The 18,814-nt window shown below is 42.8% G+C and overlaps 1 protein-coding gene and 1 long non-coding RNA gene across 3 annotated transcripts in view; both read right to left on the minus strand.

Annotated features, from left to right (window-relative positions):
- ntn1 (netrin 1) overlaps positions 1–18,814 on the minus strand; it is a 204,682-nt gene that overhangs the window by 143,441 nt on the left and 42,427 nt on the right. The gene's annotated exons all lie outside the window — the stretch shown is intronic.
- LOC116988123 lies at positions 13,001–18,365 on the minus strand. The gene is made up of 3 exons (XR_004415868.1): positions 17,864–18,365; positions 15,196–15,200; positions 13,001–13,013 (listed from the first exon to the last, which is right to left on the minus strand). It is a non-coding gene; the product is annotated as an uncharacterized LOC116988123 (long non-coding RNA).

Here is an 18,814-nt window from a genome sequence, read left to right on the forward strand (position 1 = left end):
AAGTTCTAATTAAACAGTTGGATCTCAGTTTAGTTTAGTTTATTGTCACGTCTGATGATATACAGCGAAAAGCTTTTCCGTTGCATGCTATCCAGTCAGTGGAAAGACTATACATGATTACAATCAAGCCGTCCACAGTGTACAGGTACAGGATAAAGGGAATAACGTTTAGTGCAAGATAGAGTCCGGTAAAGTCCAATTAAAGATAGTCCGAGAGTTAGATGACAGGTCAGGATCTTATACTAATGCTTAATGAAGATCTTTTGTACAGTTTTGTTTTGTACATATTTTCTGAATAAAGTTTATTTTTGAAATAAAAAAGTAACCTGCCACATAAGTAAAACTTCGTTAAAAACATAGAAACATAGAAACATAGAAAATAGGTGCAGGAGTAGGCCATTCGGCCCTTCGAGCCTGCACCGCCATTCAATATGGTCATGGCTGATCATCCAACTCAGTATCATGTACCTGCCTTCTCTCCATACCCCCTGATCCCTTTAGCCACAAGGGCCACATCTAACTCCCTCTTAAATATAGCCAATGAACTGGCCTCAACTACCTTCTGTGGCAGAGAATTCCAGAGATTCACCACTCTCTGTGCGGTGTGAGTAAGTACGAGTTTATGTAAGTTACCTATTGCGTAAGTCGGGGGGGGGGGAGGTATCCGTACACAGAACACAGTTGCATTGACTATGCTGACTTTAAACTAACATTGTTCATTTTAATATAACTTATACGTGGTACTACTTGTGGATTTTGGGAGTAGATGATTAAGTGGTAAGCCCTGAATCACATAATAAACTCGTACAAGAATGCATAATACATTCAGGATAATTTGTAGCAAACCTGTGACATTATTGGCAATTTCCCACGACTGAACCAGTGAAAGCAAGGCACAGGGCTGCATGTGGAGGAACACGGTCTCACTGACAACAGCTTCGGTGTTGCATTAGAAAAGGAGACATTATGCTGGTGTAAGGTGGAGCTGCTGCTTCCTGGAGACCTGGGTTCGATCCAAAGTTTGTACGTTCTCCCTGTGACCGTATGTGTTTTCTTCAAGTGCTCCGGTTTCCTCCCACATCCCAAAGTCGCGCAGGTTTGTATATTAATTGGCTTCTGTAAAATTGTGTAGGATAGAACTAGTGTACAGGTGTTTGCTGGTCAGCGTGGACTCGGTGGGCTAAAGTGCTTGTTTCCACACTGTATCTCTAAAGTGTAAAGAAAAGCCTAAAGAATGCCTCTAACATGCCACGGAATCATAGACCAGTAGAGCATAGTCATAGCTCCTTCATCCCACCTTGTCGGTGCAGACTCGGTAGACCGAAGGGCGTGTTTCCACACTGTATCTCCATATCTAAACTAAAACTCTCTGCAGGTTCTTTGTGTCTCTGGGATTGGGTTGCCACTTCATGTATTCCTCCTGTCTTGTTCTGTGGATGTCCAATTCACAATAGGTGGTTAATGATTCAGGGCGCTCTCTAGGGAAGCTGATAGAACGTCTATGCAGAAATCGTTGAAATCAAAAATCTATAATTTAGATTAAATAATTTTAATCTAACTTCTGTGTTCAATGCATGTTTACCCGGATGATGCTTGTGTTGGACGGTATTGACTATAAGGAGAGGTTGGACAAACTTGAGTTGTGTCCTGTGGAACATCAGAGGTTGACGGAAGACCCGATAGAAGTATATCCAATTATGAGAGGCATAGATAGGGTAGACAGTCAAAACCTTTTTCTCAGGGTAGAAACGTCAAGGCTAGAAGGCATAGTTTTAAGTTGAAAGGGGCTAAGTTTAAAGGAGATATGTGGGGCAAAGTTTTTTTACACATAGGCCAGTGAGTGGCTGGAACGTGCTGCAAGGGCTGGTGGTGGGAAGATATGATAGTGGTGTTTAATAGGCTGTTAGATAGACACGTGGCTATGCAGGGAATGGTAGGATATGGATCATGTGCAGATAGATGAGACAAGGAACTGCTCTGGCTTGTTTACAAAGAACGGCACAAAGCGTTGGACTAACTCAATGGGTCAGATAGCATATCTGGAGAACACGGATTGGCGACGTTTTGGGTCGGGATCCTTCTTCAGACGGATTGTGCTAGTGGGATTTTCACAGTTGAGATTAGGTTATCTTGGCATCATGTTCAGCACAGACTTTATGGGCCAATGGGCCTACATATTACTTTACTTTAAAGATACTGCGTGGAAACAGGCCCTTCAGCCCGTCGAGTTTGTGCCGATTAACCCTGTACACCAGCATTATCCTACCACTAAGGACAATTTACACTTTACCGAAGCCAATTTACCTACAAACCTGTACATCTTTGGAATGTGGGACAAAACTGAATGTTTCAATGTTCCATGTTCTGTTTTATGTTTGTTCTGTGGATCGTTAAGAGTCCATGTGCAAAACAAATAATACTGAAACCAAGTTTTGAACTTTAGATAGGCACAAAATGCTGGAGTAACTCAGCGGGTCAGGCAGCATCTCTGGAGAAATTGGATAGGTGACGTTTTGGATTGGGACCCTTTTTCAGACCATTTTATCAATTTTCTCCAGAGACACGGCCTGACCTGTTGAGTTACTCCAGCATTGTGTCCTATCTTTGGTATAAAACAGCATCTATAGTTCCTTTTTATTACATTTTGAACTTTAGACCCTGCCACAAGGTTATGACTTGGAATAGAAATCACTATTCTTGTGATTTTGCAGAGAAGAAAAAAAATCTTTTGTATTAGCTTGGCTAATGTGCTTAAAGCAACAATAGCCTCTGTGTATAAAGTCAACGGTGACACTGTGAGAAGCACGGCATGATCACACAAAGCACTAAGAAACTGGAAGAACTCCATCCAAACAAGTACAATTGGGCCAGGGAGGAAAGGGTTGTGCTTTTCCTGAAGGGGAAAGGACTGCCTGGTTTCAGAGAGTAAAGGAAACAAAATAAACGGAATAACTTCCCATGGCAGCCAACTGTTTCACTGCATCTGGTGTATAAGGCCTATGATACCAATTTAGTGTTCTGGGTGACAGTTTGCCATTACTGTGTGACTGTTCAGCAGGAGACACTTTAGTTTTAGTTTTTAATTTTCAGTTTGAAAGAAGCAGGCATGATCACACCAAACAGCCCCTTTAAGACCATCATGTCCATGCCGACCAAGCAGGCATGATCACACCAAACAGCCCCTTTAAGACCATCATGTCCATGCCGACCAGCGTTCACCCATTCACGTAATCCTCAATTTCCCAATCACTTCTTACACACCAGGGGCAATTCGCAGAGACAAATTTCCCCTCACATCTTTGGCATGTGGGAGGAAGCTGGAGCACCCGGAGGAAACCCACACAGTCACAGGGGGAACGTGCAGACTCCATACCGACAGCACGTGAGGTCAGGATCGAACTTGGGTCTCTGACGCTGGAAGGCAGCAATTCTACTGCTATTTGATTTATTTCATCCCTATTACTCTCTTCCACACCAGAATTAATTGGTTTACTCTGCACATACATTTGCTACCTTAAACAAAATGTATCGGACATTCACTTCAAAGATACCACATTTCCTCACTAATTATTTGCACTATCTAAACGAAGGAACATTGGCGTCTGACTCTCTCTTCACTGGGCAGTAGAAAGTTGACTGGGAAGCAAAGAGTTTCTCAGTGTAACAGCAGAGCCCTCATGGACTTGTGAAATCAGCAGAGTGACTTGTTCTTAGCTAATTTACATTAAATCCCAACCCCCCAAGTTTAGAGATGCAGTGTGGATACAGGCCCTTTGGGCCACTGAGTCCATGCTGACCAACGATCCCTATACACTTGGTTGTATCCTACACACAAGGGACAATTTACACGTCAATTAACTAACAAACTTACACATCTTTGCAATGTGGGATGAAACCAGAGCACCCATACAAAACCCACATGGTCACGGGGAGAACATACAATCTCCATACAGACAGCACCCAGGGTCAGGATCGAACCCAGGTCTCTGGCACTGAGAGGCAGCAACTCTACCGCTGCCCCACTGGGCCGCCCCACAAAAGGTGCCAACTATGTTGAAATTGAGGAGAATGCTCACGTTTAAAATACTCCCTGGTTTGGAAGGAGGTGGCACTTAGAAATAAATGGCACAGCTGATGTCTTCTTTAAACTGGCATGAGCAAATGAGGTCCTTGCAGCAAGTGCCAAGGCGTCACCATTGCATTGGTCTTGTTGCAATGTTGCCTCTCTCCAGTCTGAACTCTTCAACTGAAGGCAAAGTATTTGCATCTCTGCCAGTGGAAGTGAAGGAAAGGCTTATGTGGAAGAGCCTGCCCTGGCTTTGGCCACTGGTCTGTCTGACAACCTTCTGCCGACTGTTACTTCCTTCCTTCCACCCACAAAACTTAATAACGGTGGATTCCCACGAGACAGTGCTTTGTGCCAATATTGCAGAGGCTCCAAGTCACTGGAAAAACACCTGGCACAAAGCCTCCAACACAATTAAGTGGTGACAGAAAGAACAGGAACATAAAATAAAAAATACCATAGACAGCCTCAAAATGTATCAATAAGTCTCCGTGTGGGTCTCTAAACTATTTTAAGTATGTGGATTGATGGGTTGACTCAAACTTAAAACTATATTAATATCCAATTTGTGCAACCAATAACTCTGAGAAAAGTTTAGACTTTAGAGGTACAGCATGGAAACGGGCCCCTTCGGCCCACCGAGTCTTAGCCGACCAGAAATCACCCCATATACTAGCACTATCCTGCACACTAGGGACAATTTACAATTTAGCCAAAGCCAATTAACCTACAAACCTGTACGCCTTTGGAATGTGGAAGGAAACCGGAGCACCCGAAGAAAACCCACGCGGTCACACGGAGAACATACAAACTCCGTACAGACAGCACGCATAGTCAGAACATGGGACTCTGGTGCTGTAAGGCAGCAACTCTACCACTGTGCTACCCCCGAAGTTGCTTTGCCTACATTTCAGATCAAGCCTAACTGATCTCAAATGTTATATATACGAAAAATAACCAAATGCTTGCTAACTGTTTATCTATCATAATCTCTGGAGACGTTTTATAATTTAACCACGTTCTGAGTCATTGACATCACTTGGTTCCATAATCCCAAAGGAAAAATAAACCTTTCAATTTGCTCCTGTACCACTCCATATTTGTGTAACAAATGACTACAAAACCCTAATTAAGGTAACAACATTTCTGTTAAAGTAGCACACTAAATAATTGCTTAAAACTATTCATTTTTTTGTGATGGTAAGGCATTTCAACAGCTCAAATTTTTAGTATTGCAAAATGATGACTAAAGTCTAAAAGTTAAAATATAGTAATTAAATTATGTGGCTAGTTCCATAAATAGTTTATCAGACAACATTCCACCTTAGATGCCAACAGCAAGGAACACATACTGGCAACGATGTCCAAAAATAACTACCGCTCAGGACCTAATAATAGACATTAACGGGCATTATCTTGCCCGGCACATATTTGACTCCACAAACCTTAGTGGTTGATTCTTCACAGCTCTCCGAAGTGGCTCCACGTACCATTCACTTTATCAAAACATTATTTAAAAACAGTAAAACAATGATGTTAAGAATTAAATTTGGACACATCAAAGTCACTCGCAGTTGAATGAACCCAGCAAGTCCTTCTCGTGACCTTCTGAGAAATGTCTAGATTAGGAGAATGTGCCACGGACAATATAAGCCACAGCCGTACATAGAGACACATGGTACCGCAAATGGTGGCTTTCATATAAAGACAAAGTGCTGGTGTAACTCAACAATCAAGGTGGCAAGTCTGGAGGACAGAGATAGTTGACGTTCTGTGTTCCATCCATTATATCCCAGCACACTCAGACTCTCCCCTCCAGCTTTGTGCACCGTGTTCAGTGACAAATGGGGTGACAGATGTCAGGGATATAGAACACAGTGCACAAGGAACTGCAGATGTGTGTTTACAAAAAATGACACAAAGTGCTGCAATAACTCTCACCGAGCCAGGCAGCAACTCCAGAGAACATGGATAGATGACGTTTCTGGCTGGGACCCGGTTTGTTGTCTATCCAAATTCTCCAGAGAAATTGCCTTGCATAGAATGATGTCTTGTAGACAATGTGTCAAGGTCCTCAAACACAATCCCTGGGTTCATTTTGACCCATTGGCAGATCAGACTCATAAAAGGTGGCCCAACAGAGGGCTACACAGGGAGGCAGAAGCCTTGGGTGTTCTAAACATTGACCCTAGGACCAATACGTTTCACAGCATCAGGTCAAACATAGGCAAGGAAACCTCCTCCGAATTATCTTCTCCTGTCTTCTAGTTTATTTTTTAGTTTAGAGATACAGCATGGAAACAGACCCTTCAGCCAGAGAGTCCACACCCACCATTGATCACCCTTTCACACTAGTGCTACTTAATCCCACTTTCCCATCCTACGCACTAGGGGCAAATAACAGAGGCCAATTAACCTACAAACCCACACGTCTTTGGAATATGAGAGGAGACCAGAGAACCCAGAGGACGCCTACGCGATCACAGGGAGAACGTACAAACTCTGCACAGACAGCACCCATAGTCAGGATCGAACCTGGATCTGTGCGACAGCAATTCCACCACTGCGCCAATGTGCCATCCAAACTGGTGAACTAGTGAACTAGTGAATCACTGAAAGGTGCATGTGTTCTGGCAGGAGGATTTTAAAGAGAAGTTTAGTTGAAACATTGCTGAGGGAAACGGCCATATTCTGAGGGTCATGACTGTTAGACTGGGTCTGTGGCCAATGGTGAGCAAAGTAAGATGATTAATAGACTGAATTGACCTTATTCTCACCCCAACCCCTTTGATGCAGATGTAACAGGTAGCACAGTGATGCATCTGGAAGAGCTGATACCTCACAGTTCCAGAGCCCCAGGTTCGATCCTGACCTGGGGTGGTGTCTGGGAGGAATTTGCACATTCTCCCTACAACCACATGAGTTTTCTCAAGGTTCTCCTGTTTCCTGCCACATCCCAAATATCAGCAGGTTTCTAGGTTAATCGGCCTCTGTAAAATTGACAGTATTTAGAGAGTGATGAAGGATGCAATGCTGAGGCTCTATAAGGTACTGGTCAGACCGCATTTGGAGTACTGTGAGCAGTTTTGGGCCCCACATCTGAGGAAGGATGTACTGACATTTGAGAGGGTCCAGAGGTGTATAAGAATTATCCCAGGAATGATAGGGTTAACATATGATGGGTGCTTGACAGCACAGGGACTGTACTCGCAGGAATTTAGAAAGATGAGGGGGAACCTCATTGGAACTTGTTCATTAGGGAAAGGCCTGGTTGAGGTAAAGATAAATCAGTCGAGGAGAAATTTATTTAGTCAGAGGGGGGGTGAATTTATGGAAGTTGTTGCCACAGAAGGCTGTGAAGGCCAGGTCAATGGATATTTTTAAGGTGGAGATTGATAGATTGTTGATTAATACGGGTAGGAGAATGAGGTTGAGGGAAAGATAGATCACCATGATTGAAAGGCAGAGTAGACTTGATGGGCTGAATGGCCTAATTCTGCTCCTATAACTTATGGACATGAACTTATGAATGGGATGAGAAAGTGGGATAATATAGAACTAGTACAAATGGGTGATTGATGGCCAGCATGGACTTGGTGGAATGAAGGGGATCCAGAACAAGGGGGTCACAGTTTAAGGATAAGAGGGAAGTATTTTAGGACCGAGATGAGAAAAACATTTTTCACACAGAGAGTGGTGAATCTCTGGAATTCTCTGCCACAGAAGCTAGTTGACGCTAGTTCAATGGCTATATTTAAGAGGGAGTTAGATGTGGCCCTTGTGGCTAAGGGGATCAGGGGGTATGGAGAGAAGGCCGGTACGGGATACTGAGTTGGATGATCAGCCATGATCATATTGAATGACGGTGCAGGCTCGAAGGGCTGAATGGCCTACTCCTGCACCTATTTTCTATGTTTCTATGTTTCTATGAAGGGCTTGTTCCTATGCTATATCGCTAACTAAACTAAATACTGTAGTCCATGGCAGCATTGGTGTGAGGAACCACTGCACACTCCTTGTGGTGACAAAATCTAATTTTTACCTTGAGCATATTTTCTGTAATAGAGTCATAGTCATACAGCATACAGGCCCTTCAGCCCAACTCATCCATACTGGCCAAAATGCTTCAACTAAGCTAGTCTCATTTGCCTGCATTTGGCCCATATCCCTCTAAACCTATCCTACCCATGTACTTGTCCAAATAATTTTTAAATGTTGATATAGTACAATCCCCAACTACCGCCTCTGGCAGCTCATTGCATATACCCACCATAGCTTTATACGTGTGATGGAATCTGATGAAGGGTCTCGACCCAAAACGTCGCCCGTTCCTTCTCTCCAAAGATGCTGTCTGCCCCGCTGAGTTACTCCAGCATTTTGTGTCTATCTTCGATTTAAATCAGCATCTGCAGCTCTTTCCTACACATAACGCTATATGATATTTCCAGCGTGCTAACTGCAAGAGACTATGAAGTCTCCTGGCACCTCAAAACGTAACATCGATGAAAACATCACCAGTGGTTGAAATGTTCCTCACCGCAGAAAAGGAATAAGATTTGAGTCGGAACCTTTTGTCACTTAATTCTTTTCTCCAGAGATGCTGCCTGACCTGCTGAGTTACTCCATTATTTTGTGTCTTTATTTTTTGTGAACCAGCATCTGCAGTTCCATCCTGCACAAACTAGCTTATGTGGAGATTCTTGGCTGGCATGGATGAGCTGGGCTGAAGGGCCTGTTTCCGTTCTGTACGATTCGGACAGTACGATAATAAACCCAAATTTGACTTGATGTATCTTATTTTCACAAAAAAAAATGTCATTGCATAATTATCTTGGCTGAAGTTCTGAATTTGAATGTACCTCAATTACGAGACCATCTACAAATAATATGATGAACAATCATGCAAGTTCTCTAAAAATGCCAAGAGATTAACATCGTCCACGAAAACCCATACATCTAGCAGTACGCCAGATGTTAAAATAGGTTCTTCTGAAACTACCATGATCGCAGGGCAGGAGGGCAGCTGGAAAATCAAATAAAAGCCTGACTAACACTTGCATGTGTGAAAACAAAACAGCGAGATTTTAATGGGTGATATATGGGCAGGATTTTCAAAATAGGTTCCCTGACCATTAAAATGGAAAATGCACACATCCAGCCTAAAATCTGCTCTCCATCTGCTCGCCAACAATCACCGCTGAATACTGCATTGCAATTATAAATTACTTTTGAAACAGAATGCCACCAGTATTTTCTGTTTTCTTTCATGCCAGACCACTCACACTCTCTGATTGAAAGGAAATGTAAAGGAGCTTTTTTTCCCCCCTTGCAACTTCTTGATTAGTAAGAGTGTCAGGGGTTACGGCGAAAAGGCAGGAGAATGGGGTTGAGAGGGAAAGATAGATCAGCCACGATTGAAAGGTAGAGTAGACTTGATGGGCCGAATGGCCTAATACTCTCTAATCCTCTAACTTATGAACTTACCAAGAGGCAATACGGGGAAAAAAAGACAAGTTATTTTCTTATTATTCCACAGCAGGAAATGCTGGGCTTGGTTTATTGGCATGGGGGAAACCAGAGGAAGACCAGGAGAATGGGTAGGAAGACCTCACATTCCTTTATACACATCTCACCCCTTTCACCACTCAAACTGTTTCCAATGTTCCCACTTGATGTCAGTTCATGTTTTGGTTCCTGTTGTCTCCGCCACATGTAGCATTGTATTTCTGTTTAGTTTAGTTTAGTTTATTGTCACGTGTACCGAGGTACAGTGACATTTTTTTGTTGCGTGCTAACCAGTTAGTGGAAAGACTATACATGATTACAATTGAGCCGTCCACAGTGTACAGATACATGATTACGGGAATAACGTTTAACGCAAGATAGAGTGCAGTAAAGTCCGGTGGTAGATAATACTGCTCTCTAGTTGCTGATAGGATGGCTCAGTTGCCTGATAATAGCTGGGAAGAAAACTGTCCCTGAATCTGGAGGTGTGCGTTTTCACACTGCTGTACCTCTTGCCTGATGGGAGAGGGGAGAAGAGTGAGTGACTGAAGTGAGACTCATCCTTGATTATGCTTGGCCTTGCTGAGGCAGCATGAATTGTAGATTGAGTTAATGAAAGTTGAGATCAGTGATTGCCAGTCCTACCTATGCCCGTCACCGAAAGGTGCCTGAATATAATCTGGATAGCCAAAACTGCAGATGCTGGTTTACCATAAAAATTCAGTGCTGAAGTATCTCAGCAGATCAGGCAGCATCTCTGGAGAACACGGATAGGTGTTGTTTTTGAGTCTGTACCTTTTCTCAGAATTTGAGGCTATAGAAGAGTCCCAACCAGAAACGGCACCTATCAATGTTCTCCACAGATGCTACCTGACCTGCTGAGTTACTCCGGCACTGTGTATTTTTTGTGGGAAAAAAATCAGTTGTGTAATTGCGTGCACTCTGACGGATAGCACAGCTAAGACCATTACATGTTTAAGAAGGAACTGCAGATGCTGGAAAATGGAAGGTACACAAAAAAGCTGGAGAAACTCAGCGGGTGCAGCAGCATCTATCGAGCGAAGGAAATAGGCAATGTTTCGGGCCGAAACCCTTCTTCAGACCATTACATGTTCTCTCTATTTGTAGAGATCTGAAGTTATGATGACAGATTACGTGGTGTAAAGGTGAGAGGGGAGGGATTTTAGAGGAACCTCAGAGGCAAAACTTTCAGTCAATGGTGGAAGTGCTCCTCTGGAATGAGCTGCTAGATGAAGTTATAGAAGCGGATAAAATGAAAATACATTTTGGAGGGATGTGGCTAATTGCAGGCAAACGGGACTAGCCCTTGATGTCAATTTGGTCAGCATGGGCATGGACATTATGTTGTATCACTTGATGCATTGACCTTTGTAGAAATGGTGTGTACCAGATGTTGAGCTTCTTCCAATAAATCTCTGTTAAAATTTCACATTCTGACATTTTATCTAATTTCCAGAAAATACATTGATTTGACATGAAGAGCTACATTTCCATATATTCTTTAAGAGTGAGTGAGTATTACATTCTTATAGGTAACCACAGCTTTCCTCATTCATTTCATGTCTGAATGGACATGTCGGGGGTTGAGGGGAAATCTGATAGAAGTGGATAAAATTATCAGGCATAGATAGGATAGATAGTCAGAACCTTCTTCCCCAAGGTAGAAATGCTAAAGATTAGTGGGCTTAGCTTTAAGTTGAGAGGGACAATATTGAAAGGAGATATGCAAGCAAGTTTTGCATACAGAGAGTGGTGGGTGCCTGGAATGTTACATGGGGTGGTGGTGGAGGCAGATATGATAGCAGTACCTGTATTTAGGTTTTTAGCAAGATGGGCATATGGATATGCTGGGAATGGAAGGCTATGGATCATGCGTAGGCAGGCGAGGTTAGTCTAGCTTGGCATCACGTTGGGCACAGGCTTTATGGGTCAAAGGGCTTGTTTCTGTGCTGTATTTTCCTATGTATGGGAAGGAACAGCAGATGCTGGTTTACACCAAAGAGAGACACAAATGCTGTAGAAACTCAGCGGGTCAGGCAGCATCTTTGGAGAAAATAAATAGGTGTCGTTTCGGGTAGAGACCCTTCTTGAGACTGACAACAGACAACGTCTCTATGACCTGAAGTAGATTTCAGAGTACTTTTCTATGTTCTACAGTATGTTTTATGAATGTTTCCAACGTTACAGCCGTGACTACACTTCACGAGTTGACGGCAAAGAGCTTTGAAGCATCATGAAAGGTGATGTGAAAGACACTATATAAATGCAAAAGTTTCTTCTCGCTATCCCTTGAGAGATCAGATTTTTGTAGACTGAATTCATTAGGTTTGGCAAATGGCAGGGTCTATGCTAAGATGCAACAATTGGGGGATTATGTTTATAGCTGCCTGTGTCTTAAGAGTATTTGAAACTTGCAACACTCTCCGAGCCATAAATTATATTAGGTAATATATCAAGCAGCAGCGGCCTGTGTTGTGGCACAGTGCCACTTGGACTGCTCCATCACTCAACCTCAGACTGGAACAAAGTGGAAGACAAATATTTAGTGCATTTGATAACTATCAATGCACATTTGATTGTCACACATGGAAATGTGTGTCTGAAGACTTGTAATTAAAATTATTTTTTTGCATGTGCAAAATAAGACATGTATCTGCATAATAAGGCCAAAGAGACACGCAGCATGAAAACCGGCCCTCTGGCACAACTTGTCCATGCCGACCAACGTTCCCCACCTACATTAGTCCCACCTGTCTGCCTTTGGCCCATATCTCTCGAAAGATATCCCATCCATTTACCTGTCTAAATGTTTCTTAAAAGTAGCTCTGGTACCTGCCACAACTACTTCCACTGGCAGCTCGTTCCATATGGCCACCACCCTTTGTGTAAAAAAGTTACCCCTCAGGGTGTATCCACAACAAGTATTACCCAGAGCTAAACACAACGTGCTGGGGGACTCAGCAGGTCAGGCAGCATCTGTGGAGGGAAGTGGACAGACAATGTGTCGGGTTGGGACCCCTCCCTATACTGACATGAAATGTCGTCTGTCCATTCCCTTGTGTTGAAATATTTTTAATGGACAGCACAGTGGTGCAGTTGATAGAGCTGCTGCCTCACAGAGACCCTGGTTTGTTCTTGATCTCAGGTACCGTCTGTGTGGAGTTTGCACCTTCTCCATGTGACTGCATCAGTTCTCTCCGGGTGCTCCGGTTTCCTCCCACATCCCAAAGACGTACGGCTTTGGAGGTTACTTGACCTCAGTAAATTACCACTGATGTGAATGCGAAAGTGGGACTGATGATTGATGGGATTGATGATGGTTTGTTGATGGTCGGCCAAGGGCTTGTTTCCATGCTGTGCCTTTAAACTAAACTAAGCATTCCCTCCACAGACCAAAGTTCATCCAGCACTTTGTGTTTTGCTCAAGAATCCAACATCAGCAGTTCCTCGAGTCACATATAAACCACTTCCTACAATGCAACTTGGCTCTGATAAACTGCATCCCCCATTCATCCGAGAACAGCTTCTGAAAAGCTCTCCCATCCCTTTGCCCTCCCCTCATGTCCAGCTGTTCCCCCGCAACAATGCTAACATCTGGACCACCTAAATAACGTTTCTTCAGCAGAGAAGTCAAAGCATTTTGAGAAACGTGGGGCTTCTTCGTCTGCTCGTGGAAGAGGAGAAAGATAACCAAGGAATATTTTATCCCATTCATTGGCCATATTCAATGGTACTTTGCGGTGTATAAAGTATTTTATCTGGATGCATCACTGCATAATTTGGGAACAGCATCGCTTCGGACTCGGTGGGCTGAAGGGCCTGTTTCCACGCTGTATCTCAAAACAAAGCAAAACACTAAACTAAAAACTAAATTAAAAACTAAATTAAAAATCAAACTAAACTAAACCCCAGAGGTCAGGATTGAACCCGGGTCTCTGGCACTGTGAGGCAGCAGCTCCACAAGCTGCGTCACAGGACCACCCACTATCAAGACGGAGGTCATTGTCATTAACTAAGAGAATGCCATTTAACATGTAATCCTTCAAAACTTGGGAGTTCTATTACATCTGCTTACAATCGTGGCACTGCTGTGAATGATGCCTTGTCCCTCTATTAACTCTTTTCCTACATTGTAATTAATGAAAAGCATGTCATTGCTCAACAAAATATTGAATTAATTTTACCATCCATTATTAACCTGAATCTTTTAAAATCCTTGGAAATTTCAAACGGATTTCAACCGGCTGCTGAAAAATGGATCTTAAATCCGAGCTCCGAATGGCAAGTCTTCTGCTGACAGCTATAGGATTCTTTATTTAAGTCAAAGTGTGGGGTGGTTTAGATTCCTGAATATGTCCTTTGTTGAATTGTTTTGGCCGGTTCCCGATGGACTGGTTCACCGATGATCTAATGACTATATCTCAACCAGGTTTTATTATTAGCAGAAGTTGTGACACACAAAATTAAAGCAAGCAGCGTAATTGGGGGAATAATACTTAAGGTGTAAATTACAGCTGTGAACTTTTGAACACTTGGCTTGTGTTAATGTTCTCTCAGCTGTCAAAATGAAGATTGGTGAAAACTATAACAAAACCGATCGTTGTGTACACTGCAAATCAGTCAGCATCTGAAAGGCATGGTGGTATTTCAAGTTGACTTATCTTTTTCTTACAAGCATTAGAAATAAGGAACTGCAGATGCTGGTTAATACACTAAAGGACACAGAGTGCTGGAGTAACTCAGCAGGTCAGGCAGCATCTCTGGAGAACATCAATAGGATTCAGAAGAAGGGTCTCGACCTGAAACGTCATCTATCCATGTACTCCGGAGATGTTGCCTGGCCTGCTGAGTTACTCCAGCACTTTGTGTCCTTTTCCTTATAAGTACTGACTGACTTTTTACAAGAGAGAGTGTTGAGCGTCAAGAGTGTGTAGTTTAATTTAGTTTAGAGATACAGCGCGAAAACAGGCCCTTTGGCCCAGAGTCCGCACCGGACCAGTGATCCCCACACAATAACACTATCCTACACACACTAGGGACAATTTACGCTTATACCAAGCCAATTAACCTACAAACCTGTATGCCTTTGGAGTGTGGGAGGAAACCGAAGACCTTGGAGAAAACCCACGCGATCACGGGGAGAATGTGCAAATTCCAGACATACAGCATCCGTAGTCGGGATTGAACTTGGGTGCCCGGTGCACCAAGCGCTGTAATGCCCCTGCCCCACTTAGGAAACCTGAACAGAAACCTCTGGAGACTTTGCGCCCCACCCAAGGTTTTCATGCGGTTCCCGGAGGTTTTTGTCAGTGTCCCTACCTGCTTCCACTACCTGCAACCACCTGCAACCTCTGGGAACCTTGGGTGGGGCGCAAAGTCTCTAGAGGTTTCCGTTCAGGTTTCCTAAGTGGGACAGGGGGCATAAGGCTGCAACTCTACCGCTGCACTACCATGCTGCCCCTCATATTGTCTCATGTACGGAAATGGAACAATTAAATTCTTACTTGCAGCAGCACAACAGGTTTGTGACACAGTTCTCAATAGATGTTGAGTGGAGCTAAATTCAAATAGTTTAGTTTGGTTTAGTGATCCAACATGGGAACACTGCCTTCGGCCCACCAAGTCCTTGTTGACCAGCAATGACCTGTTCGCACTAGTTCTACCTTATCATTCCACTTTCTCATCCACTCCCAACGCATGAGGGACAATTTTTACAGTGGCCAATTACACGGCAAACTCGCACGTCGTTGGGGTGGGGTAGGATCACCCAGAAGAAACCCACGTGGGCACAAGAAGAATGTACAAACTCCACGCAAAGTAGCTATGATTAGAGGAAATTTTATTTGATTAGGATCAGGGAAATCAAAGAAACTGTTGGCTTCTAGTGCCAGTAATTAGATTGAATATAAATTCAATCAAGGAAAGAGTGACTGGAATTTGCAACTAGAAAGCGGTCTTGAGCTACTGGAGACCCTCAGACTATTTTTAATCAGACTTTACTTGCCAATCTTACATTGATAGTTATACCCGTTATCTGCTGACTGGTTAGCACACAGTACACGTGACAATAAACTAAACTAAAGTACCATTTTCCAACAGTATTGTGGTAAAATGGCACCGGATCACAGCACCGGACTCTTTGTGTGCATTTCCCAGACAAGGATCTACTATATTCCAATACAATTTCACTCAACTCTTTTTCCACCTTTAAATACGGGCACTCTTAATCTTCCCCTTTGCTCGATCTAATGTACACGAGTTTGACGATTGTATTTATATATAGTGTTATCTGATCTGCTTGGATAGCATGTAATAGCATGGATAGCATGCAAAACAAAGCTTTTCACTGTACGCCAGTGCACATGACACTAATAAACCTAAACCTTTCATCCCCTTGAGGCCAATCGTTGTATTGTCTTATCCAAAAGACAAGAACTCAGGCACAATGACAATTATCCATTAATATCAATTTCTTCCCTGTTTCTAATAAAGGAATGTTTAAAAATTAGTACGGGTGTCAGAGGTATGGGGAGAAGGCAGGAGAATGGGGTTAGGAGGGAGAGATAGATCAGCCATGATTGAATGGCAGAGTAGACTTGATGGGCCAAATGGCCGAATTCTACCCCTATCACATGAAAATTATATGGGTTTATATATATGTTTTCACTTCAATAATTTGTCTTTCATCAAAGGTGTTTTCTTTTGGATATGATAATGCAATGATATCCTGATTGGCTTCAGATAAGCATTGCAGTAATACTGCAATATTGCACATGAAGAAACAAGGAACTGCAGATGCTGGTGTACAAAAAAAAGACACAAAGTGCCGGAGTAACTCAGGTAGTCAGGCAGCATCTCAGACACAGAGTGCTAGAGTAACTATACTGCCTGACCTGCTGAGTTACTCTAGCACGTTGTGTCTCTAGTAGCACTAACGATGTCCAGGGGTCTATATCTCACAAATCTGGACTAAGGCTGGGAATATAAACTACAAACTCAAAAAGTTAAAAATGTCCAAAGGAAATGGAGGGATCTGGCTGATCAGCCTTGAAAGGTATAATGAACATACGTTTAAATTTGTGGTATTATATGTTACAGTTTCTGTACTCCAAGTCAATGTAGGATTGTATAATAGCCTTTATCCCAATGAATAGTAAAGCTGGTGTAGGGCTTAGTTTGTAGTCAGATATTTTGACAGCTTGGCAGGTGTTACTACCTTCACACTCAACCATGTTTTCTTAAGCTTATACTCGAGAGACTAAATTAAACTGGACTTTACCTCCAATTTTCACTTCTATTTTTGCCAAAAGCTGATATTCCTAATTGTTGGCAAATGCCAATGTGAATAATATTATAGATGGAGTTACAAAAAATGCACCCAGGAGAAATCTTGTGTGATCCATGCGCACATTGCCTAAACTAAAATAGAAACTCTGTCAAACGGAAAAGATTTAAGACTGAAAATAAGATTACAGTAAAATGAATGGCTTGTGCAGAACATGCAGTAATTCAACTGCATTAGTGTGAAACCAAAGGCTCATACAAGTCTAGAAATTCAGAGACCTTTCTTTGTCCTTAGTGCAACAAGTGTGAAAAGAGAATTAACCCAAAATGAACCACATTTGGTGTGGCCAAAGTTCCTGAATTCCTCTTAATCATCTCCAGTTGTAAAGTGCCTCTGAACCCTCCTCTCCAAGAGTCTCCTCATCTCCCAATTCCAAGTGTCCATCGCCCAAAACAGTCCCGATTCCTCCTCTCCTAATTTGGCAACCAATCCACCTCTCCCAAGCATACTCCCATGTTCCTGATCCCTGCCTGCCCAACCCAAGATGTCTCTGATCATCTGCACATTCTTAGCTACTTACTGATGAAGGTATGATTGCTTGAAAGGTACCGCCTGGTAACAAGCCCACCGACCCCACGCCGACCATCTATAATCCATTCATACTAGTTCTATCCACTCCCTACACACTAGGGATAATTTACAGAGGCCAATTAACCTACAAACCAGCCAGTCTCTGTGAGGGTGGGTGTAAACCGGAGCACCCAGAGGAAACCCACACAGTCACAGGGAGAATGTGCAAACTCCACACAGAAGGCACCCAAGGTCATGATCGAACCTGGGTCTCTGGTGCTGTAAGGCAGCAACTCTACCAGTTGTGTCACTGAAAATACTCATGGACTTCAATGTAACAAAAATGCAGAGTGAGTAAGTTTGCTTCAAGTTCCATTGTTCCTTACATTCTTGATCGGAATTTGTTAATTGGCCACTGGAGTCAGATGGAGAGAGACGTATGCAACGCCACTCGTGGGAGAATAAGTTTGAAAAGTTAGGTAATTGTTTCTGGTCAGCCCTGGTGTTGAGTTTCCAAAACAAACTCACGTCGTCCAAGGATCAGTGCGACATGACAGTTATGAGTATTATTCCCACTGATCTCTGCCCTAAAACACAAGGGACCAGAGCTGCACTCTCAGTGCAGCCTTTGCTGTTTGAAAAGTACACAAAGTATTTCATAAAAGTTTTATATGACCACTCTTCATAAATACAGGTCTTGTAAATAAACAGTGACTGCCCGCTTCCTTCGAAACACTCCACAGAGGTATTGCCTCACATTAAACCTCACACTTCAATAAACAATGCAACATAATATTACCACTGTACATGTTTGAACTTTGGCCGAGTAATAACAAGAAAAAATATCAATGGGACCCTTTAAATTTATTAAGAATAAATACATAAAGCCGTGCGATGTGTCAAATATATTAACACTTTACAAAATTGAAAAGATTGATTTGAATTTAAGATTAATTTGTTAATGTTATAACCCATTAACTTGAAGAAACTATGCACAAGAATGATTCTTTTTATATTTATCCAACAGACGTTTGTGTAGTATGCCCTGGACATTGAGGGTGACCTTGTTACACTTCACTTACATGGGTTCTGAAGAAGCTAAGGAGACAACATAGAACATAGAGCATGGAACAGTGCAGCACAGGAACAGGCCCTACTGCCAACAATGTCCATGCCGAACATGATGCCAAGTTAAAATAACCACCTGATCCATATCCCTCCAATACCTGCTTATTCATTTGCTCATTCGAGTGGGGGCGCCGGCCTTTCACCCTTTTTTAAATTTTTAGTATGTTAAAAAGTTTTGTTTTGGAGGTCTAGTCTTTTTATGTGGGGGGGGGGGGGGGGAAACTGGTCAGAGATGCGGC

The sequence above is a fragment of the Amblyraja radiata genome, chromosome 26, assembly GCF_010909765.2.
Source record: "Amblyraja radiata isolate CabotCenter1 chromosome 26, sAmbRad1.1.pri, whole genome shotgun sequence".
Taxonomy (NCBI): Eukaryota; Metazoa; Chordata; class Chondrichthyes; order Rajiformes; family Rajidae; genus Amblyraja; species Amblyraja radiata.